Genomic DNA, 26,000 nt, shown 5'->3' with positions numbered 1-26,000 from the left:
CTTAACAATGCGTTTTGCAGTATTAATACACTAAATTGGACCAAAACCACTTTTTTTTTGCTTGTCGTAAATATTTTTAAGACCGACTTTTATCTACCTTGATATATATATATATATTTTTTTATTTTTAATATTTTCTAAATTTTATTTTATCGTGTTAAGCTTATGGATGCATAAGACTCGGATTATCTCGACGTGTTGTTATTATTTCACGAGAAAAAATTATTAACGTTGGAAAATTAACTCGGCAAGTCGATTAATCGTGCAAATTTAACGAATTTTTTTTTCCACTAACGAACCACAAATACCTTTTAACTTGACATTGTTGTCTTCGACAATAGCTTTCTGTGCAAATATTGGTCAGGTTGACTATATATTTTGCTCGATTTTATAACACAAGACACTTCTATTAAAAATACCGTTTATTTAATAGAACGCTTTTTATAGGCATATAGTCAACCTACTCGATCTGCATAGCTAATTGCCGATTCGAGAAAAAATGAATATCCAAAACAACTTGGTAATTATTCAATTCAGTGAATTGTTGTGCGTTACTTTAAATTATCATTGTAACTGGTCGAACCTAATCAATTATCACTTTAAACTTGTGCAATTTGTAGTTATATGTGATTAGTAATTTAATTCATGTTTTTTTTTTTTTTTTAATAATTTGCCTATCCTACACTAGTCATTTATTAAGGCGCATTGTTTAGGCAACTTTTTTACTAAAACTTTACATAATATTTCACATCTAATTTTGTACAGAAAAATATATGTTTCTACTTCAAACAGAACTTTAAAATATGCTCCTCGTGCTGGAAAATCACTTTTTGGTCGGCTTTTGCAAGTTCTACGTTTGGTAATACATTTATACATCTTGTGTGCTGTGTGCATCACCAAGAAGTACATCCATTATGGCATATTAGTATTATTGACATTTTCATGTCTTAGCTCTGGCACATAACCGAAAATATTATAACGAAAATATTGTAACGAAAAATGCGTTACCAAAAAATAAAAGGGGATGAAGATGAGGTGGGGGGTGGGAATGGGAATGGGGTTGGGGGTGGGAATTAGCTGTGGTGCATAACCGAAAAAAGCGTAACGAAAAAAGCATAACGAAAAAAGTGTTACGCTGTTATCTGATAAGAGATAAGAGATATGTTGTACGTTCAACGTTCAAATTAGAACTAAATAATAAATTCAAAATAGTTTAATTCTCTATGTTAAGTTACTTATGGCCAGATAATAAACACAACAATTTTAGCCAGAAACTTGATTTAGCCACCTTAGATACTAGCTTGTTACTGCTTGTTAATATACTATTTCATTATCTATAATTCCACCACTACTCTAAATTTTTCGGTACTTCAACGAGACATGAAAATGCTCTTTCGTGGTTGCAGACTCGGCTGAAAAATGGCTAATTTTATTATTGTAATATAGGATGCGTTTCGTGGCTGTCACCATTAGCCGTGTAACTGCATGTAATAAATAATAAAATGTATAACGATATATGATAATCATTTCAAACCAAAGCCTAATAATGTCACCGCCCACCGTTCGTTTCAAACGTTTTTTTATTATTACTATTATTATTCACCGTCGTGGTCGGCGGTCATAACACATACTGAATTTCTATGAGTTTTTTTTATATATTATTTATATATATATTTTTTTTTTAAAATACATATTTTTATTTATTACGCGTGGCGTCTTGGTAAGTTTGCCAAAAAAATTATATGTATATGTTAATGCACAGCCAGAGCAGTGTTTGATGATGAATTGCACTTTACACGAAGAATTTTCAATTGGTAATTAAATAAATTATCACAATTTATTTACATTCTAATACCGCATATACCTTTTATAGTAAAAAATGTCTATGTATAATATTATGTAATACTATAAGTCTTGTTTATAAATAATAATTCGATTAGAAATGTGCCACAGTTTAACTTTTTGGAAGTAAAAAAAAAAAAATTCCTAACTTGAGTTCTAGTCCAAAATTTGTTTTACTAAACAACACTAAACTCATCGACTAACTACTTGTTCGAATAATTTGTAACCTAACCTAACCCAACCTAACTACATGTTGTACTTGTAAATTCAAGTCAGTTGTAATAATTAGTAATCGATTACTTTAAACCTTTGTAATATTAGTAATTAAACACATTTTTTGAGTAATAATTTGGCTAACCCTGATGATGTACAGGTGAAGATTATTTTAATAACATTTAAGAAATACTATAGAAACTTTTGTGTTGATCATGTGTTGAATTACTGCCAAAACAATATGTGTAAATATTTTGACACTATAAAAAAAAAATATTATGACAATTATTATGAAGTATGACTTCACATATTTTAAAAGTATATAACTGCTTGTCCGACAGAGTATTCAAGAATTGTATGCACAGTAATTTATTACTTTGAAATAACCGCTTTAGAGAAACCAGTGGTTTAAAGGAACAGTTTATGAGTAATCGTTATCAACAAAATTGCGGTTTTTCAAGTTAGAAATTATTTTTTTGTGAGTATAGTTTAAAATTTAAACGGTAGATACGTTCTGAAACTATTGTCATTTTACTTATAAATTACTTACAAGTAGTGGAAAATTAATTATATATTAAAATCAAAATTTTTTTTTAGATACCGAGTAGAACATTAAAACAAAAAATTCATCAAAATCCGAGTTGCAAAAATACACAGTTGTAAGATTTGGATGGATTTTTTTTAATTAAAAAGAAAAATATGAGAAGATATCTGAGCGGGCGGTCGGGGTGTGAAGGTGCTCATACCTACCTATCACATTACTATTAGGTATAATATATCTACTATCTAGTACAGAGTATTATTATTATTATACATACGAGCCATAACGATAAAAGATAATAAGAAGCCCGCCACCACTTTGTCGGCGGCGATAAGTAATAATAATAATACAATCTTCTAATTACATCTTATTAAAAACGAATATTCTATACGATTCTACACGCCCATACGCCTCTCTTGGTCGTCTTTGAGATTTTTTTGTTTTTATTTTTTGCACGAGGAAAACTTACACATACATCATTATAACAGCGTGGATTATTTTTTTCCATAACACTAATATTTACTATATATTGGTTTTTTTTTTGGCGTGGTAGTTATTAAGCACACGTGTCGTACACACGGAGAACGGTAAAAAATTGCTCAGAAAATGTAAGTATACAAAACAGAATTGTTTTTGAAAACGGACTACTCGACCTAAGTTAACCTCACACCGGTTGGTAATTTAAATAATACCTACTTGTAATTTTACCTAGTCTGATAGGGATTTTTTTTTAAATAAATGATTGATTATTGCCTAATTAATTGTCTATTGCTTCCAACCATTTATTTCAACAGTAGGGTGAAGGAAGGTATTTTCGTGGCATAAGCAATTTCGTGATATAGTTTGTTGATCGTATCGCGTAATTCCCTATTAGAAAATGGTCTTGAAAATCACACTAATTGTTAAAACACAGTTATTTTAACAATCAGTGTGATTTTCAAGACAATTTTCTAATAGGGAATTACGCGATACGATCAACAAACTATATCACGAAATTGCTTATGCCACGAAAATACCTTCCTTCATCCTATATCTTGTTTTATTTTTTTAGAGTGCTAAAACTAATGCGTATAATGTAGAGATTAATGTGTAAATTTGGTTAGGTTAGGTTAACTTGAAATTATTAAAATGCCATTTAAAAAAGTTTTTAATAAATAATATTAATATTAGTGTTTTTATTTTTAAGTTGTGTAAGTATATTTTAATTACACTGCACGTGTAGTGTGGTTTAGTCGAAACTTGGAAAACTTGATTTCAGTTAAACTTGAATGACACAAAGCCTGTGTCATTTTTTTTTTTAAATACACACATACCATGTGCAGTACATAAGTTCAAATTTGGAAAGTTCAAGTTTTAGAAATTTGGTAAGTGTTATATAAAACAAATCCAGATAAATAATTAGTTGCCATTACATTAAAAAATAAATCATAATTATAAGTAAAGTCATTAACATTTAACACAATTTCTTCACATCTTCACATTTATTATTCGTATTTGGATTATATTATATTTTATATTAATAAAAAAAATATAACGAAATTCGGTTAAAAATAATTTGATTTTTTCAAATACAAAATTTTAACCTAATATATATATATGGAACACCGTGTCCATCATTGTGTTAGTTGTACTCCAATAAATTAGATAATTTTCTATTGAATACACTTAATCAATCAAAAAGGTCGTGATTGAAGATTAATACGGTGATATAGGTGATTGGATTCGCCTAGATGACCACGGACTAAGGAACATGCTTTAGCCTTGGCCCTCCAGATTAAAAACGACACAAAATAGTGTCACGAAAGTAGCGCGAAAATGGTGCGATCTAGCGGTTGTTTTTTTTTTATTATAAAATGTCTTCAGACAAGTCTATTAAGTTTTTAGATATGGACAACCGTTATTATATAATAATAACTATATTCAGTGCATCAAATAATCTTTAATTATTTGATTGTCGTATAAACTTATTACTATTACTTATTTAAAGCCATATTTTGTATAATACATAAACCGATATACATTCATATTGTTTTAAGTTGTTTTTTTTTAGTTATTATTATATTCTTCGGCGCAAGTTTGAAAATTTTTGATTTTGCCAAACCAAAACGTCTCGAACAAAGGACGAGGAAAATGTTCAAACGACAAGACATTTATTTTGCGGTCGGTTGAATATAATTATGGTTTTTGATGGCCGGACAAATAATATTAATAACGCGATAATAAAACGTTTGGGGAGCTGTTTGTTTGTTCGGCCGTTAAATCCAAATAATTGTCTTGAAAACGACAATAATTAATAAAAAAAAAAAGGAAAAAAATCGACAAAAAATCAAAATTGAAAAATAATCGCTCGGTGCGACCGATTCGAATCGGTCGGAAACTAAATTATTTTTTTCTCTCTGTATATAATTTGTATTTATTTATTTAATTACGCCGACCGGAATAATAAGTATATTATTAAAGAAAAAAATATATAATATGTACATATCTATACCTCTTTACGGCGCATTATTGAATTCCAACAAGCGCGTTTGCCCCCAGGGGTTTTCGGTCATGTTATACGGTGTATTTAATTATAACGTGTGATCCGATGGTGTTTTAGATAAAAAAAAAAACCATTATTTCGTACCCGCAACAGCCCGTTTACCGCTGTTAATGGGTTTTAATGAAAACCTATAAAAATAAATTGATCTCTTAGTGTCTACACCGATGTGCCTGTATATACTATATTATAATGTGTTGTTGTTGTACCTACTCTCTCTAATTGTTTGTTCAACACAGATTTTGCGAGCCACTTGAAAATATCAGCGCCGGTCTGCGGATAAATTAAAAAAAAAACACAAGTTCCTAAACGGTTATGGCAGTAACACACAAACGTATTACACTTGTCGAGTTGTTAGACATTATCCGATTGAAAAAACCTAACCTAACCTAACCTAACAATTTATTTTTGACTAGACCGTTAAAAATGTATTGTATGAAGAATTTTGTCTTTGGAAGAACTGAAGAAACTTGTGGAGAGTAGAATATAAAGTGTGGCTGGATGAGCCCGACCTGGTGTGGGTAGTGTGTGAGAGAAAGAAACCGTTAAAATTGAAAAGAAGACTTCTATACAACTTTTACTTACAGCCTAACCTAACCAAACCAAACCTAACCTAAGTGAGTGTTGGTGACGTGCATAGGTACTAATATTTACAGTTACATTTGCCGGAATTTCACGTGTGTGTGTTTGCAGCTACTTTGTATGTGTTATCATCGAGTCGCAGAATTAAACCATACGTGAAAACCGTTGGATTGCACACGGTCGGGCACGTTGATATTTCTGAGAAAGCAAAGACACGTGCAGGCTACACGTAAAGAGATAGTACGGACTTTGTTATTGTTTTTGACTGAGTTCACGCGAGGAGACGTACAATATAGGAACGGGTGCAATTACATTAGTCACTTTTGTTCTCTCCACACCGGTCTGGGGTGTGGAGATATCTAGTTTGAAAATAAATTGCTTAATTAAACAACAACGGTTGACGCTAAATTCGAAAGAAAAAAACAACAGCATCGAAAACTATCAGCTAAGTTCCAAGCCAAGTCAGTTGAGACGAGTGCTCTTAGTAGATAATAATAACTAACATTTAACGTCTCAAAGCATAGTTACTGTAACTTTAAAGTAATATTATTATAAAATTCATAAAACAGTTTGCTCCGGAAAGTGAAGAAAATGTGTGATTGCACAAACCTTATCTGTTGTTAAAAATGTACCTTATCATGAGTTAAATTATAGGGTCATTTATCGCTGTGTAAAAATGTATGTATAGTTAAATATTATTAACAATGTTTTGCGTTAAAGTGGTGATAATGGAAATGTGCGTTATCAGTTTATCATTGATTAGACTCTGTATGATAATAATATAAACTCCTACTGCTGATACCATTTATTCGATAACCTGGTATACCGGTAATAACCTGCATATAAAACAACGATTGAGCAACACTCGTAAATTTAACACATATTAATTAAACAAAAAATATTCAGCCGGTTTCACCAACATCTGTTAAGAATTTAACTTGTTGTTAATTATATTTAACAACTAGTTAATGAAAATTGGGTTACATCGAGATTTGTTAGCACATTGTTAAAACGATTGTTAAATTAGTCACCCGAAATCGGCTTGTTAAAAAGTTAATCGGCATGTTAAAATGTATTGCAGTACTTATACATAATATTTATATTATTATAGTTCAGAAATTGGTTTATAATTGACTGAGTATACTAGTAATATATAATAATAAATTACACATTTGATGAGGAACTTCTTTATATTGAGTATTTAGAGAACAATAGAAATGACAACTTACCCTTTTTTAGGCATTCAATGTAGAAAAAAATGTTATTTACGACAAACTATTTTTAAAAAGGTATAGGCTATCTAGACAATTTGTTAAACAATTATGAATAAATTATTTATATAAACCGAAAAATTAAAAGAAAGTAAAATAAAATGTCAAATAATAACAAACTGACAAATTAAATAATACAACCACTTATCAGTTATCACATATCTTAATAACCAATGAGAACGTTGGAATCGAGGTAGCCGCTTTGGTAACCCAACTAACGTTTTGTTAACTTAACAAATATAATTTAACAATACTAATGTTATGGTGACACTTATTTCATTTAACTAGCTATTAAATTTAAATTAATTGTTAACTGACATTGTGTTAAGAGTATAACAATAGTTGGTGAAACCGGTTGAAAGATTAACAAAAGTTAGTTTATTACAGTGGTAAATAATTTACCAATAGATAACGACAAGACGTTTGGTGCAACCCGGCATTAATGTCTCAGTAGGTTAGTAATTTGTGATAACGTTCGTTGAGTAATTCGATCACCTCCAACGACGTAGGGTTGACGTAAGTTTTTATCCTTAAAAAAAACTGTATAACTTCGGAGAGGAGGATGTTATGTCCCATTGAAAATTCTTATCATCGGTTGTTCCAATGTAGTATATGGTGTTGTGCTTCGATCAAGTCGACTACGACATACAATACTTGATAAACAATGCATTTAATGCACGCATTTTTTAGTCAACTCACCCCAACCAGTCGTCGGTTGCATGACGTTGTCATAAATTCCAAGGTGGTTTATGTTTGGTTTTTTTTATTCTCATTATATATTATATTAGGAAAGTGTGATAACACTAAGGTAGGAGAATAAAATACTTAAAAAAACGGTATCAAGTTTTTCAGACCGCTGGAAGAAACGGCACAACGTTCTATACATCTCACCAACGGTATTATTATTATTATTATTTTATATACTATAACGAGGTCGGAGTGAACGTGTAATTTATGATCTCGTATACCAGGCCCGTTGCCGCCACCGTGTGTATAATCTGTCAAATGCTTATCGTGTACCACTATCTCCCGGGCAAGATGTGTTCCGGTGTGAAGACTATCAAGATATATATAGGAAGAAAGAAGAGCCGCGATAACGATCCGATCACAAGGCGATAAACCGGTAACGATTGGAAAAAGATCTCATAATTCACATAAGTCAATCTAGACTTGGCAGACTTCAGAACTGTGAATCCAATGTTGGATCGTTATGGATCCAACAAATAGGACTTTGTATCAACTTTTGAAACTTAAATGGTAACACATCGTTTGATTAACTTTTTAAATTGAAATCTATGTACAAAATATTTTTACTGACCGATAACCAGTTTTGGGTAACTATTTTTAGTTAGCACTTGGCTCAACTATACATTTTAGCTGACCCAACTAAATGTGTAGTTGCTTTAACTAAAAATTTAGTCGGCCCAACCATTTATTTAGTTATTTTAACTAGACATTTATTGTGTGCCTGTATTAACCATAAGTTATTTTAGTTGGGCCAAGTATGTACTTTTTTTTGTCTGCCTAAGCACGTGAATCGTTTGTTTTTTAATAAGTCATTATTGGCCAAATTTGTTTGCTTACGAAAATAATATGTTTAACGTTAATAATCAACATAAGTTTATCAGTAAACACTAAACAGTGTACTTAAATAGTTCCTATGATAGATAAAAAAGTTTCAATTACAATTTTCTAAATTTACTATTGCGGCATGTCTTTGGAAAATCTTTGTTCAAACAGTAATTTTAATTGTTGTATCTTAAGTCACAGTTAAAATGATTATGATTACTAAAATCAATTATTGTCGTTGAGACATTGCCGAGATTAAAAATTAATATAAATTCAATACACAAAACGGCGTCGAAAATCATATTTGAAATAAAAGTAACAAATAATTAAAATAATTCCATTTGTTATCTTGTATATTGTGTAAAAAAGAGCGTACCCTGCATTAGTTTACCTCTTAAAAAAACCCCCTACTTAGACAATAATTATACAAGTAGAGGTGTGCTACGTTTCTGAAAAAATAGTCGTGGTAATGAGTCAGTATTAATTAATAGCAATCCACCTACGATTTTTTATTGAAAAAGGACAAAAACGCTCAAGCTAAAATCGCCAGAGCGTGATAACGTTTTTATCTTATCAGCTGATTTCTCCTTATCAATCGACGTTCTTATCACCAGTTTCAGATTTTTTTTTCCTATACAGATAAAAAGCTATAGCTGTTATACCACTATAATAGTAGTATGGAATATAATATTAGATGGTTTTTATTTTTTTTTACCATGGCGCGCTTATTCCTAACTAAACAAACTGAATTCGATCATCGAGTGAAATTACACTGTTCGTTGTTATAATAATAATCTATATTATAATATAAAGACTAGGAGAATTATTTTTATTATCGTTTTCTTTTATTATAATGTTTCGATTGCAAAAAAAAAAAAACCTAACCGTCGTTTGCGACTATCGAAGAAACGTCTAAATAGAAACAGTTTGTGTATTGGTACCGCTAATTTAATAATAATAATAAAAAAAACCGGCGACAATGACGATAAAATTCATGAATAATAATTTACAGATAAATTCGCTGTGGGTAATAATAATATGCACCGTCTCTTTTGTTACCATAACCGACTACCCTTAAAATAATTATGGGCTTACTGCTTTGGTTTCACAAATGTGTACGGCGAGAATATAAAAGGATTGCCAAAGAATACATTTATTTGCATCTTTTTCAAGATTTGTGTTTAACTCGGTCGTGGTAACGATACACTGCACAATCGATGAGCATATCAAATAAAAAAACAGCTTCGAGGGATTATTATTTTAAATTTAAACAATTTTTTAAGTAATAGCCATTTTAGTGTATTTTACACCAAAAAGCTAGACAAAATGTTGACTATACATAGAATTTCAATTCTGTAAAGAGATTCGAGTTCTTTGGCTACTTTGCCATGTGTTATGTAGGAAGACGGTTTTCATTTAAACGATTCAGTTTCTTGTAATTAAATAAATTAAATTTGCAATTATTTTAATATTAAAACCCAATTCGTTTACATGAAAAAGTTAAGCGCATCCACACTTCATGCAGACACATCAATACATGGATATGTCCTGCAAGTTTGTATCTCTAATCCACTATCTCTATTAATTCACCTCCATAATTCCAAACTCCTCCTCAATAATCCAAAATGACGTCAGCACTGTGACGGACAAATTTTCAGAATTATATCCATGTCAAAAAACAAAAAAAAATCAAAAATCTGTTTCCTACCTGACCTAGTAAAGTTGCCCGAGAATTCTCGTGTGCATTAACAGCATTGAAATCTAACCACCCTAAGTAGTAGAAATTTTGTCTGGCTTTTTGGTCAATAAGTACTACAGCCGTCGTTGTGCAAGTGTTAACCGTTTATCATAGCTAATATAGGCGTATCGTTAAGGCATCAAATTAAAATATATTATTATTACAGGGTCGCTTAAACGATTTATTATACCAACAACAACAACGTGTTGCTTTAATCTAATAATTGTAGAGTGCCCTAACCGAACCATATATCAAATTAATTGTCGGTTTATACATTAATACGCCAACGCGAATCACACCTAAAATATATTATAGTATTACTTATAATTTTTATAAAAATATGCGTTATACATATTTTACAACCTATTGTTATCTTTGCAATGTCTTTGGTCGGACAGCTATTGTAAGAGCTGATGTATCTTCTAAGTATTTGTCAACACTTTTTCGACAAACCTCTACGATGTGATTTTTTTGATTTTTTTTTTTTTGAATGCACTACGTTGATTAAAAAACTTGTACCTAAAGTCAATGCTTTTAACTTCGAGTGTCAAAAGTTGAAGGTCTTTATGGAAACCAGCACAATAATTAAGTTTGGAAAGTTTTAAAACGTTTTACGGCATATTTAATAGCTTATACATTATGTTCATAAAAAAAGTTCCTTTTTAGTCGATGGAGAGATTAAAATAAGTACTCGAGGCAGATTTTTATAATTTATGTCCTTCCAAAATATTATATACAAGTTAATCACCCGAGTTATGTGTTATTCGTTGACTGATAAAAAAACACGAGGTATGAATTATTGACCTGTTCCAATAAGATACAATTTCCTCGTTACCTTTATTAAAGAGTACCTTATTTTCGGTAACTAAAGGTGTTTGTTGTTGTGTTTCATTTTAAAAATAAGATTGTCAAATCCACTTTAGGTTATATAATTCATTCGGTTATGATTTCTTTGCAAGAACCTTGTTATTATAATATTTTATAAGTAAGATATATGTATATTGTATCACACTGTGTTTTTATATAATATTTTGATAGATTGATTTTTCATATTTAGTTCATCAAAATAACGGCGGACGAGTAAAAATAGACACTATTCGGCTTCTTTTATAATAATTTAAGTATACCGACAATATAATATACACATATATATGATGTATGGATAATTTAGGCATTATGTATAGTGCCTATGGCATTTAACGAAATGCATTATTACCCGTTTTAAATAATCAGTTTAAAACCTTAATTTCAAATTAGCTATAAAATAATAATATATGTATAACATTTTATTATAATTTATAGCTTTGTATATAACATATATAAATTGCCTAGGTGTTCTATAATTTTTTTTTTTTTGGTATTCCATGAAATTGTTGCAAAATAACTCTTTTAAATAAAATATTTAAATTTTTAACAGTTGAAAACTTAGAGAAATTAAAGCCAATGGATAGAAAATCACTTGATTGTTCCTATGAAAATAATAATAAATTATATACAAAACCAATTGTACCCTTTTGGCCACTACAACATGATGACAAACTGCTTGTTTAAGAAAAATGTAATTTCTAATAATTAATTACTCTACATTTTTGTCATTAGAAAAATTGGTAATTGAAGTTGTCAAGTGATTTGATATTATTATTATCTAAGACTGAACCATTATAAGTGTTGCAAAGTAATTGAAACTTGAAATCTATAATTTATGGGTAATTTTTTTTTTTTTGGTTTGGTTTCATATCCCACTAATTATTATTATAAATCATTGTAACAGCCATATAAAACATTATGTAATGACCTATTTGTCGAAGCCTCGCCGTTTGGATATTATAATATTATTTATTAGCATCGCATAAACCGTGTTATTGTTCAAAGTATCATCGAGGTAAGATATTATCAAAAGTGAATCCATCACACACACATCTCTTATACATATTATAATATACAATTTTTTTTTTAACTGGCGATTTGATGTTGTAAGGATTTATGCTCACCCGTCCCTTAAGGCTAATAAGAGCTAAATAAGTATCACATGTCCGTAAGTCTGTCTAATGATTAATGATCTTAGAGCTTGTAGAACATTCTTAAAATAAATGTATTAATATATAATATTATAATATGTATATATATATACATTTAACGGAGATGGTCCGTTATTATAATATGGTTAAAGCCGAGAATCGGGTTAACCGCCTAGTGAGTTATTTTTTCTTTCTATTTGGTATTATAATTTTTTTTATATTAATTTATTCGTGTCGAGATTTTTGACAGTGGTCACTTAATATAATATATTAATCGGTTATTATCTGTCCGCTCTGATTGCAAACGCATAAATTGCCTACTGCTACACTACAAACGGTAACCTACTAAAAAAATACCTTAAAAAAAAATAACTAAACGATACCTACCAATGCAGAGTTCAAAAAGCACATCAATAACTCCAATACCAATAATAATAATAATAATAAGTATTACGATGATTATATCTTGTAAATTATGTGCAATATATAGTACTTGTCGTCTTGCATTTACTGCATGAAAACCTTAACAGATTTTGCCAAGTATGGCCACCACTACTATATATAGGGTTTCGCTAATGATCAGCCAGTCATCGTTAGTTATTATTTATTATTTGCATATTTTATTGCATTGTAGAATATTATTATAATAACAATAATTATTCTGTGAACCGTACACTGTAATTACACGTCGTGAGTTCCCACTTTGGAGACTTTCATTGGGCTAAGGTTCATCATTAGATGGACCACAGACTTGAGCTTAGTTCCCAAACAAGATTTATTAATGAAAAATGTCTATTCTAACATTACCATAAAACATGCCAACATTATAATATATTTGATCAACGGTTCTAATTAGAATTTATTCAAATATTTTCAAAAAAAAAAAATTGTAAATACACAATACATTTGGCAGGTATTCGAATAATTGTATTTTAAATGATTAATTTTCACATTTATAATCTATTAATCATGTTTTCGAAATCATTTAAGTATGTATTTAATTAAAATAAATTATGTAAATAATATTTAATTCGAATCATTGCCAAAATAAAAATTTACAAGACATTATTAAAATTTCAATTATCAAAAATGGCATTTTATTTTGTTTTTTATTTATATTACAAAACAAAAATCATTCTTATTTTAAGTGCTGTTTACCAAACATTTTCCATCAAGTCAAACAAGTCCAAGTTTGAATGTAATTAATGTAAAATTCGTTTAATATTTTCGAACAATAATTATAGTCTCGAATACTTCTCGTGGAATAAATTTTGAAAAGTACAAACAACTTGCAATTACCCAAGACTTATAACTGAAAAGTTATTTGTCAATAAAACAAAAATCGAGTTCAACATTTTGTATTTCAATGTGTATTTTAATTAAAAAATGTTTTTTTTTTTTAATTCAAAAGCCTCGACTGCAGGGTCATTGGCGTACAATTTTGGTGTACATATGTTATAGTATAATAGGGAGAATTACAAATAAATTAAGTATACAATTGTTTAGATAAGAGAGAGTAGATTTGATTTTTTTAGAAATTGGATGATGTTGCGTTCAGCCTGAAGGTTGGGGCGAAGTGCTGCCTGGAGGTGATCTGGGATGTTGGATTCCTTTCGGATGTCTTCATATGTCATGCATTCGGTGAGGATGTGCTTTACTGATACAGTGATGGTGCATGTATCGCATATTGGTGCTTGCTCTTTTTTCATGAGATGACTGTGGGTTAGCCATGTGTGCCCTATTCTGAGTCTTGTTAAGGCTGTATGTTCTCTTCGGTCTAGGTGAGTAGTATTTGTCCATTTGGTTGAGCAGTGTTTAATTTCACGGAGTTTATTGTCTCTGAATCTGTGCCATAGGTTTTGGATATGATTGGTGATTGCCCTTTTTGTTTGTTGCTGCATGTCTTGTGTGGTAGTGGCTTCCCAAATCTCTAGGTAAGTGTCGGCTGCGGCCTCCTTGGCGTATTTATCAGCAAGTTTAAAAAATGTTTATCTCTAAGAAAAGGTGTTTTTACTTTTAAAGGGACGTTTTTAATGTTTATGCAAAATAAATAAAATACTTCATGAAAAATGGTCCAAAGTTTTAGGAAACATACAAACGTCTGTAAGACCATAAAATTAAAAATATATTTTCTGATGTGCTCAAATAAAGTGACAACGAATTTGTGGTTATGAAGGTCAGAAGATCATGTGTTCGTCTGAACGTATACGGAAGGCAACAACCGAGGAAGAGATGACATAATGTTGGAATAACTAAGGAAATGTGTATTGGCCCGAGAAATAAATAAGGCGATTAACGCACAATAGAAGACAATGGTTTCGGCGACAACACAGTAAGCCTTTGGCCGACAGAAAACACTTTTAAACACTTAAATTATTATTATAACAATATTAGAACAGTGTGCTAAGTTCATAACTACTATTTTTTTTTCTATTACAGAATAAAATTAAACAACCTTTTTTTAAAAAAAAAATCAGCTGATAGGCATGTGATAGTAATAAGAACGACCATTGATAAGGAAGTACAAGCCGGTAGCAAATGTGTGATAACAAATGTGACAGTGATAAGAATTTAGCAATAATAAGCTTTTCTATAAGTAGTTTTTCTAATTAACTTTTTTAAATACTGTTAAATTGTATGTCTTTATCAGTTATCACAATACCTTTCTATCGATTGTGTTGTATGTGTATGTGTGTGTGCGGTTTAAACTTTAAACGAAGAGGAAGTGGACATTTTAGTTTTTGTAAAATAATTTTGTCTCTGTTTATGTCGCTAAACGTTTTCCACACGAGTATAATATTATGTACATGATAAACATATTTATTTTGATTTTATAATGATTTATTAGGCTGTTTATTTCGAGACAGTTTTTTTAAAATAAATATATTATAATATGTATTTTTCTCCCTTGTAACGATCCGGGTTATTCAACCTGGTAACACGTTTGGCCCTTTAAAAAAAAAAACAGCTCATTTTTAATGCAAAGTTAAACACGCTCTACGAGTATTCACTATATTAATCATTCCACAATCAGCGATATGATCTTTGCTCGGGTTTTAAAATACATTTGACAGAGCGAAACGACCGATTAGAATTCTAATCAAATTATTGTACAAAAAATAAAGAAAAATACGAAAATACTATAGTTTTTACGAAACTATTAAAAATAAAAATATAGTTTCTTCATGACAAATATTATATTTATATGATATTATACTGTTGGTTTATTTATCGAGTGTGCTGACAAGTAGTACAAACTTAATACTTAACTACAATACAGTTTAAAAAATGTTAAAGGTACTACTTATAAAAACTGTTTTAAAAAACTTATACAGCTAATCCAGTCATACCCAATAAAGACATATAATTTAACAGTATTTAAAAAAGTTAATTAGAATAGCTTCTAATAGAAAAGCTAATTATTGCTGAATTCTTATCACTGACACATTTGTTACCGGCTAGTTCTTCCTTATCAATTATCGTTCTTATCACTTTCACATTTCTTATCAGCTAATTTTTTTTTAAAAAAGGTTGTTTAATTTTATTCTGTAATAGAAGAATAATAGTAGTTATGAACTTAGCACACTATTCCAATGGATTGACCTCATAAAAATTAAATAACAAATAATATTGATTGAATACATTGTATACATATTATACATCATGAGCTCGATAGAGCTGTGTATCATGTATCATCAACGGTAAAACATACATTATTAAAATAACGAAGTTACCCCGCCGTCATTGAATAAGTAATTTAAATGAGGTTACAACACATACAAATCGCGTTGTACCTAATTTGCATACTTGAAATGAAAAATAATATTATTAATCAATGAATAACATGTTGATTTTGTTATGAACACTATTTTTTTTAATCCAAGTAAATAAAGACGTATAAATTCAAATGTACGGGTTGTAAAAAAAAAAAATAATCAAATAAGACATAAGAGAAACGCGTTATTTTATGGCTGTTTAATGCATTAATTCTTACAAAATTGAATAGTTTTTAAATCACCGATTAAACTAATAAGCTAATAATAAATTATATTATATTAAGATGGTAACGTTTCTCCGTAATACTTTTAATTTGTGTAAATGTAAAGACATTATGAAATATACTGCAATGTTCAATACGAATAAATGTAACAGTTTATTTGAATTCGTTATGGAGAAATATTATACATAATATATTGTACAGAAGAACCTTACTTATGATCAAGTAAACTGTAAACAACAACCACTTTGACCCTGTAGATTTTTCCAACGATTCAATAATTAGGTATTAATGTTTGAACGTGTTTGTTGTAGACTTTCTGACACAAAACGGTATTGATTTTTCAATACTAGTTATGCGTGTATGTGTAAATAGCATTTATAATTCAATTATATTGTTGTTGACATGTCTTCTCCAATAAAGGCTGTGTGTCGTTTGATAATAGCTGTTTTACGGTAATAATTATTTATGTCCTATTCGAATTGCTCGCAAGATATGCAAGTATGTCTTTAGAAGAAGCACATCTTGTAAAATATACTTTGAGTATTTTTGCTTAAATTACAACTACAAATAAGTCGTTTATTTTGCATGCATTTCAAATACTTTTGGGAACAACTTCATAAGGAACAAATAGAAATATCCAGCTTATATAAAAGTATGACAGCAATTATTTTTTTAACCAAATTTGTATAAGACACAGACCGAAAACATGGACATGTTATACAAATGCTATTTGTATAATATAATTCGGTCAATCGACCATAATTTTTACTGTAATTTGAAATTCGAAAATGACTTTTTCTCACGAAAATCATTAATATTTTAACATGGATATTTGATTGGGCTGGATACAAGAATCTTACATAGCCATTTTCGCGTTACACTTTCACACTCAGAGATGAGATATGAATGATAAGAGTTAAGTGATATATATTAGAGATAAGAACCAAAATATAATGGATAAGTGATGAGAAATAAAATATAAATGATCAGCTGATATAAATGATACTAGTGAAAAGAGATTCGAGATAAGAGATTTATAAACCACATTTTGTATAGAATGTATAAAGACTATTTCGGCATCTTTGATTAAAATATTTCATTGTAAACGACGAGAGTTCATATTTTACGCAGTACATATTAAATGGTAATATTTATAATACCCTTTTCAGCTGTTTTACAGACATGATAGTTAAACTGATCATCTTACAGCTACAACAATAGAGGTTTTGGTCTTGGACCATTGAAAAAAACAAATTTAAATAAAAAAACTCAATCAAGTAAAACTACTAAAAGACAAATAATAAAAAAACAATCTGTACGGTTTTACAAAATTAAAATGCACAAGCACACGGCCTGCAAAATGCAAATCAGAACCAGAACCATGATATAATATGTATACTCAATTGGAAATTTAAAGTATTAATAATCTTTATTGCCGAACGACTTTTGTGAATATAAAATATCGTTTAATAATCGTTAAATGGCGCAAAGAATAATAATGCATATTAGTGTACACAAGCCGTTTAAGGGCCTGAAGATATTATATTATAAATTGATTATGTCAAAGTTGTCACTGTTTTACGACGCACTCGAATAATAATATATTCACTGGCCACAATGGCGTTGTTTTATGCGCGTTTTTTGAATTGACAAAATTATATTTTCACTGTAGACAATATTTTTGTAATCTAGTCGAATTGACACAGATTTTATTATGGAACATATTTTGTAAAATAAAAGATTTCACGAGACATCCCAAACAGTTTCCCATATTTTTTTCAGACACGAATATTTAATGAAAAAGATGCCAAAAAACATATTCTTCGCCAACACAATCATAAAAATGTAACGATAAAATCACACTGCTGCAAAGTCAGTTGTCAAAGACAAAGTCTTGTTTTTGGGTATTAAGTACATAATAATCAATTATATTGTTATAAATACCTCTGTGGAAATAATAGTCTGCTTTAAGTACACGATCCGGCTGGTAATGGAATCTGAAACAAAATTAACATAAGTATTAACACATTTGTTCTACTTGGAACAAATCAGTTCACAAATGTTCCCCGGGTTTAACTGTAGATGTTTAATGAAATTAATTTTGTATTTCTTTGGTTTTTTTTTTCAGTTTACAAATTTAAACATTTTAAACGACTTTTCTGGTTTTCCCAAATTTCATGAAGTTTAGCAGCAATTTGTTATAATATTTTATTAACTTTTTTTTTGCCATGTATGGAGTCTTCGCAGTTTCGAGGCAACAAAGCCATCCTATTTTTAACTTAAAAGTACAAAAACTTAAAAAAAAAAACCAATGTTTATTTCAGTCAAATTTGGACCACATCTTGTCTCTATCGCTGATCTGTTACCATAGTGACATAACATATGAGTGATAACATATCACTCATGCGTTATCACTTCTATCTTATCGCTAATCTCTTTGTCAGCTGACGTCATCGGTCGTGACATGATAATGATAACCATAAGAAATATTCGTATAGACATTAGACAAATTTAATTGTTTGGCTTCTACAACGAAATCGACAACACAATTATTGTTAGAAACAATTTCCAAATTCAGATTTAAACTATCTTCAATCTTCTTTTCCAGTATTCAAACAAGTACTTTTGGTTAATTGTCCCCTTACTATTTTTTTAATTTTATAAATGAATCAATGTGTTGCCAAAACAAGTAAACATATAATTAACATCAAAGTTGCAACTGGCACCGCCTCAAAAACCATGACTTGTGCTTGGGGTAAGCGAGTAATGAACGAGACTTAATTTATACACAAGTATCAGAATAATAGAAATAACAACAAATCAATAAATATTAAAAACATTCAATTGCCATGTTTCAAAGTGGTTTAACTTAAGATTTAAGAGGATAAACTTTTTTAAATTGTTGTGGATTGATATTATAATTTTTACAAATTACTATTAGAACGTTTATATTTTCAGGCCCAGTTCACTGTTTCATTTAACCTCAAAGCAAAGGAAAGCCAAACGCTTTGGCAGCGTTTTAATTGTATGCGATGACGCGAAACGAAGTTTGTGAGAATAAATCATTCTTTAGTCTTCTTTATAATATTATTATAATAGTAGTTATTCAATAAGGTACTTATACCCATACTACTACTGTATAATAATATTATATTTATATAAAATAAGCAGCGCCACATTATTACACGCTGTCAATCATCGATCAAAACGGTATTTGTGTGTTCTGGTTGATTTACATACAAAAGAATTGCCTGGTATAGGTATGCAGTTTTAATATATTATTGTTATTAGGAGGGTTATAATAATATATATACTAACCTAGAGGTATACACTACAACAGGTCTTCAGAGCTTAACTCGGCGACGACAGGTGATATTATTTTGTACGTGATTCAATTTTAAGATATATCACAGAGCTGATGAATAATGCAGTATAATCGTATATTGTGGCCAGGCAAACGGCTTTGGTCTAAGTTAATAGAACACAATGTTTATTTCATATAAAATCCCATAGGTTTATGTACGATGATCGTTTGTGCTGTCCGCAGTAAACGAATATAATTTACATAGAATACACACCAGGTACTCGACAATTGATATTATTTTTTTAAAGATGTGCAAATTCTTTATTATGACTATATTGTAATAATTTATTTAAAAAAAAAATGTTTTATGTACAAAGTGACACACTTTATATGACAACAAGTAGACTTTCAAACAAAAATTGTACCATGTTATTGACGTTTTATTTAATGATCGCTTTTTGATTGCATATCAAATAACAGATAACACATTCTTATTTAGAAATAATGTAGTAGTATAAATTAAGAGATTATTTATTTTTTATGCCCAGCTTATAATGTGCAGTGTCCACGCCAAGTCATTAATTTCCACTAAAAACATGGAAATCCAGCTTGTAAGTTTTTTTATAGTTAATTAATGCTGTTTAAGTTGAACATAAAATATTTAAACTTATTAAGAGCCTCCGCTTGACTAACTTCAATTAATGCCTAGTGATAAAATAAAATTCATTTTTTTTTAAAAATTCTTTATTATAACATCTTAATTATGTATACATATAATATTATATTGTATACATCTATAGTGTCCGCTCAACCATCCCGCCAAAGTCACCATGGCAACAAATGTTATATAGTTGATTGATTAGGTTAATTTTGTTCTTGATAACAATTTTGTCCACTTTTTAATAATACGAGATTTAAAATCGCACTAATTTATGTATAATATTATATTGTTATACATTTTGTTTGCTGTTGGAAAAAGGTGCAAAGCTTAAGATGAAATTAAAATAAATTATATCAAAGTGTAAATGGTCAACACAAACGTAATAGCACATTAGTGGCACATATTATGCAAACAAGTATTAATGTGCGTTTAAAATTGTACTTTTTTGTTTGAAATCATGCAATATATTTTATGTTTGTCAGATTCGTTTGGAAACGTAAAAATCAATCAACGTCGAAGAAAACAGTTTAAAAAAAGAAAAAAATAATAATTTGTTTATATCTATCAACTGAATAGTACGCACTATTAGTACTGCCCGTCAAGACTGTAATTATTGCTATGCTGAGTTTATACTAACAATAAGTAAACATTCAAGAGGCGGATCCAATTATGTCGAAGGACCAACAAATATTGTAAATTTAACAAACGAAGAAAAAAACGCGTGCAATTTTAATTTAACGTTCTAACAAGAATTATTGTCGAAAAAAAAATCATCTACCAACCGACATGATTTTTTCGTTATATAATAAAAAAAAATTGTAATAGGATTTATTTTTTTATAACTAGAGTATGGGCCGTTCTACAGTTTAAACGTTTTCAGCGAGGATGTTGTATGTAAAAGTGATGCATGTTGGGATAATTGAAAAAAAAAACAATTATAGCTTTAAAAAAATGCATATAAAATTAATCGTGACATGGCATTCATCAAGTTATGGATAATTTCATACCTGAAAATTCACTTTGAATCTAAATATTAGAAAGTCAAAATGTTAAGAAAACATACTTGTTCTAGTTAAAGTGGTTGCGTCGATTCTACGTGGAATCATATCTATTTTCAATATTTAGTAACCGAACACAATATTAATAACACAAAATTTTATTAATATTTCTTAGATACTATAAAACACATTTTTAATAAGAGCACACGGACGAAAAACTTCAACTTAAAGGTTTTATACGTCTTATATTAATTTCCGACCAGTCTGGGTTGACCGTTTCAGAGGAGAAAAATACGAATAAATACAAATTGAACTGCTTTATAAATATTAAGGTAATTTCTATTAAATATGTAGATATGTTTCAATATATAGGAGTAACTGTCAAAGTGTTTCAGAGTATAACTGAAAAAAAAAAAGTTAAAGATAGTTTCACTGTAATTAATCAGTTACAACGATATTTGTTACGACCGGTGTAATTTAACTTGGCGAAGATAGGATTTCCGCCGGTGCCTTGTGAATAATTTGCCACGGGTAACCGATAATATGTTTTACCGTCTACTTGTGCAATTTGTATTTTGTATGTTTTCGTGCGATTTATCGCCGGCCGCAACCGCAAAGATTGAAAAGTAATTTAGAAGCGAAAAGGATGAAACTATGTGGATTTTCCTAATTACATTTTTGCGGCCGAGAAAGATGGTTGCATTGAAATATCAAAAAAAAAACCCTAATACGTTGAGTACCCTAATAGTTTGAGCGTTTTTTTTCAATAATTATAGATATATTCAAGAATTATAGTTTTAAACAGTTTTATAGTTTAAGCTTTACGTTTTGAAATAATTTTAAAACATAATTTTTTTTTTTCAATCGCTTTCTTGAGTAAAAGTTAGAAAATTTCACTTTAGTTAGAGATGAGATATAAATGATATGATATTGGATATAGATGATAAGATATTAGAGGTAAGCGATAAGTGACACCTTCACTTTCAGTTAGAGATTAGAAATAAATGATAAGATATTAGATATAAGCATAGATATATACCAATACTAGATAGCCGTCTTTGTCATAATCACCCTGAAACTAGTTGAAGTCGCCGCCATACGCAACGTAGGCACAATCGATAAACAAACGTTATCAATGATATAACAACAACGGGTAAAAATGATAAAGGCATAAGGTAATTTCATAGACCTAGCAAAAGGACTATGGGTAATTTATACAAGATGATAAAGCCTAATATTGATAACGTTTGTTTACCGATTGTGTCTACATTGCATATGGCGTAGGCTTCACTGATAATTCGAAGACGGCTATCTAGTAGTATTAATATATATATATCTATGGATATAAGTGATAAGAGATTAGAGATAATTGATAAATGATAAACGATTAGAGATAAGAGCCGAAAGATAATGGATAAGTGATAAGATATAAATGATAAAAATTCTTGCTCTCTCAAAGTTCGACTAAAGTCAATATCATTCTTTACAGTATTTTTGGTTTAAATTATAAACATATTAACGGAGCCAATTAAGACTGTCGGCAAGTTGATTTTTATAAATTAATTTGTTTCTAAATAACGAGAATTTTCATAATTTAAATTAAATAACGTGAATTTACCACCAAGAAGGGGATGGGGAGAGGGTGCAAGTAGGCAACGATTTTTTTACCTAAAATCCACATTACTAAATAAGGTGTGTGTACATAAAAAAAAAACTGTAGAAAAATTAATAGAGTCGACGGTGCACAACACCGGACAGCCGCGTTCATCGTTCGACAAATTATATTGCGTTATACATCATTTTTATCATGTAGGTATGTACTTTAACCTTTTTAATTTGTTCATGTTTATAATCAAATATTTTTCAATTAAGTTGTAATATTCGCCCAGGTCGGAGTAACATACATAAATCCGACCGCAACAGAATGGCAATAGTACATTATATATAGTATGCGTTGTTGATGTTCGCATTATTATTATTATTATATACATTATGTTGGGTAAGTTACACGGACAAGATGATATGGACGATCTACGGTAACACTGCTATGTGTGTATTATATTATTATTATACCTACACATTAATCTCGGTTGCCGTCGTAGGACAACACGTGTAAATTTAACCGCAGGCATATTTCAGCAGCAGTAGCAGACACAGCAAGTTGTACCACTTAAGTATACTATATACATAACCTCAGTCTTGGCACAGGAAAACCGCAATATGTGTAATAGGTAGAGTCTAATAACTATGCAACAATAATAATGGTTATCGATCGAGACAACGTGGCCACCGAATTAGTTTTCTGGTGTGTGTGCTTTGGCGAGTATGTACATAACATGCGGTTGTCTAAACGTCTTACATAATAATAATATACAGAATTTTACATTACTTGGACCACCCTAGTGTAGAAAAAAAAAACTAACACCACGGACGAAGGGTTGAAAGGAAGGCCATTACAGCCCTCTTAGCTCCCCTGGGTTAGTTTTCACTGACAGCAAAGTTTTTGTAATTTCACTTTTTACACATTAATAAGCCTACTGCTGCCTCTAGGTTGTGTACGAGTCAATTAGTTGTAAATAACAGGGTTCGTTTAATTATGTAATTAATTTGTCTATTAAATAGGGGAAAACGACATTAAGTGGTTGCCAAAATAAGAATAGAAATATGGAGGAGAAAAATGACTGCAGTCGTGTATAGCTTAGCTTTTTTACCAAAACTTAACTAGTAGTTAGTATAATTAAATATTCAATTAATGTTGGACTCATAATTTGTTAATAATTTAAATGAATTTTCTTAATTTATTACTTATTAGTTATCTTTTATTCGTGTATTATATTTTATTTAATGTTTGAATAACAGCTGTAATAATGGTAATATAAATACAACTACTTGTTAAATTATCTAAAATAAAAATACCAAATTAGGTTGTTAAGAGAAACAAAAATTAAATGAACATAATTTTCTTCAAGTTGATATGTCACTTTTTCCTTAGACTTTCGGTAAAACATTATTATAATATTATAATGTAATAATTGTAAAGTAATGGTATGTTAAAAAAAAAAATGTTCAAAGAGATGTAATATAGGTAATATTATGAGTTGTACATATAACGTTATCAATTTGTTATCAACAAGATAACCTCAAATTTATTGTATTGTATTTGTTACACAACATAATAATCATCTTGCATGTTTTTCTGATTTTACTTATTAACACACTCGTATATAATTAACTTGTTTTTTTTAAAACTTCCAAATAAGTATCACCAAACGACGTTGTACGCGTTGTTTGAAAACAAAAGAAATGTGTAAAAAAAAACCACTATCCGAACGTCCATATTTTGTTGCGTCTCGAGTCAAAAAATATCACAAGTATATATTATTGTAATGGTTAAGTCGTGATTTTCCTAATAAAGAAACGTTAAGCCGGAACGACGACTATTAAGGGGGAAAAAAACCTGTCGCGTGATTAGTTTGTCGTGTAAAGTTTGTGTGCCTAAACGCGACTTATAATCGAATTGCGTGTCTGCCGTAGATTTATTTTTCTATTATTGCCAATCCCAAGACTTCTGAACACAATGCGCGTTAACCTCAAAACATTTATTCGACTGCTTTCTTTTATCTCCGCCATAACGGTTACCTATTATGTACCTTCACGTTTAAACACTATCCATATCCACTAGCAACGAACCCCTATAATATACCTTAGCCCCACACACAATACATTAAAGTATATTGTCACTAAGACTCGGAAAAGAAATAATTACAACATTTTTTTATCAGTTGTTACAATATTTTTAAATCATATTTTTACAGGAAATCAAATGTTAATAACACATATTCAACCGATTTTACCAACATTTGCTAAGGATTTAACTTATACACCAACTATTATAAAATACACTCTTAACAAAATGTTAGTTCACTATTCATTTAAATTTAACATCTGGTTAAATTAAGTAAGTTTCACCATAGCATTATTATTGTTAAAATATAATTGTTAAGTTAACGAAATGTTACTTAGGTTATCAAAGCGGTTACCTTGATTCCAACGCTCTCATTGGTTATCACGAAATGTGATAACTGATAAGTGATAATATTATAATTGTCTTAAAAAGTTAATTGGTATGTCAAAATGTCATTGATCGAATTATACATTACTATTTGAGATTTTATTATAAAACTTTTGTTAACTTAACAAATAGAATTTAATAATAATAATGTTATGATGAAACTTACTTAATTTAACCACATGTTAAATTTATTTAAATTGTTAACTAACATGATGTGAAGAGTTTATTTATTAATAGTTGGTGAAACAGGCTGATTATGTACGTTTCAAACATGTTATACCTAATCAAATATTTGTATTTTGTGTGTGTGTGCAATTTTTGGGTTGGCATGAAGTGAAACACAATATAAATATAATATACAACATAAATGTTATTTATTGTTCTTGTTTAGTTTTTGAAATTATGTTAATTTAAATTTAATTACGAAGAGCGATATTTACATATTTTTAAACCCATTTTATTTGTACTAAAAAGAAATAATTAATTTGTTTCTGTACCATTTTTTTTTTTATAATAAAAACCGTTTAATTTGATTAATCACCAGATACGGAAAATGGTCAAGAAAAATTACCAAAAATCATCACCTCACCTATATCATTACTAAATCAAATTAGGATTTACTAGTTAAATAAAAAATTATAAGTTTGTTGAA

At 29.4% G+C, this 26,000-nt stretch overlaps 1 protein-coding gene across 2 annotated transcripts in view; it reads right to left on the bottom strand.

Annotated features, from left to right (window-relative positions):
* LOC126847006 (cardioacceleratory peptide receptor) overlaps positions 1-26,000 on the bottom strand; it is a 135,835-nt gene that overhangs the window by 27,051 nt on the left and 82,784 nt on the right. For both annotated transcript variants that reach the window (XM_050586934.1, XM_050586932.1), the window contains exon 5: positions 18,258-18,310. The gene's annotated coding sequence lies outside the window, so the exon portion shown is untranslated. The remainder of the gene's footprint in view (positions 1-18,257; positions 18,311-26,000) is intronic.

The sequence above is a fragment of the Adelges cooleyi genome, unplaced genomic scaffold (genome assembly GCF_023614345.1).
Source record: "Adelges cooleyi isolate 19-005CV unplaced genomic scaffold, UGA_ACOO_1.1 ACOO_flye_CR_arks_rails_tigmint_CR_PRNA_9, whole genome shotgun sequence".
Classification (NCBI taxonomy): Eukaryota; Metazoa; Arthropoda; class Insecta; order Hemiptera; family Adelgidae; genus Adelges; species Adelges cooleyi.
Note: the sequence above shows the minus strand (reverse complement) of the source record. Positions and strands in the feature narration are given on the sequence as shown.